Genomic DNA, 551 nt, shown 5'->3' on the forward strand with positions numbered 1-551 from the left:
TATGTCCCTAAAAAAACTTGTATATGGATGTTCAAAATAGTATTATTTATATAATGGCCTAACAGTGGAAACAACACAAATATCCATCAACTGATGAATAAATACATAAAATGGGGTATATCTACACAAGTGAATATTACTCAGCAATGAAATACAATGAAGTACTATAACGTAGTACAACATGGATGAATCTGGAAAATATTACACCAAGTGAAAAAAGCCAGTCACAAGGCACCACACATTTTATGATTCCACTTATATGAAATGGTCAGAATAGGAAAAATCTTTAGAAACAGAAATTAGGTTATTGGTTACCTAGGTCTGAGGGGATTGAAGAGAATGAGAAGTTACTGTAGTAGGTGCAGAGTCTCTCCTTAGGATCATGAAAATATTCTAAAGTTGGTTATAACAATGATTGTACAACTCTGTGAATATGTTAAAACTAAAAAAAAAAATTACCCTTTAAATGGGTGAATTGTAGAGTATGTGAATTATATCTCAAAAAACTTGTTATATACAAAAAGCACAAATAAGTTATAAAATTTGCTATT

Source organism: Lynx canadensis, chromosome C2, assembly GCF_007474595.2.
Source record: "Lynx canadensis isolate LIC74 chromosome C2, mLynCan4.pri.v2, whole genome shotgun sequence".
NCBI classification, from domain to species: domain Eukaryota; kingdom Metazoa; phylum Chordata; class Mammalia; order Carnivora; family Felidae; genus Lynx; species Lynx canadensis.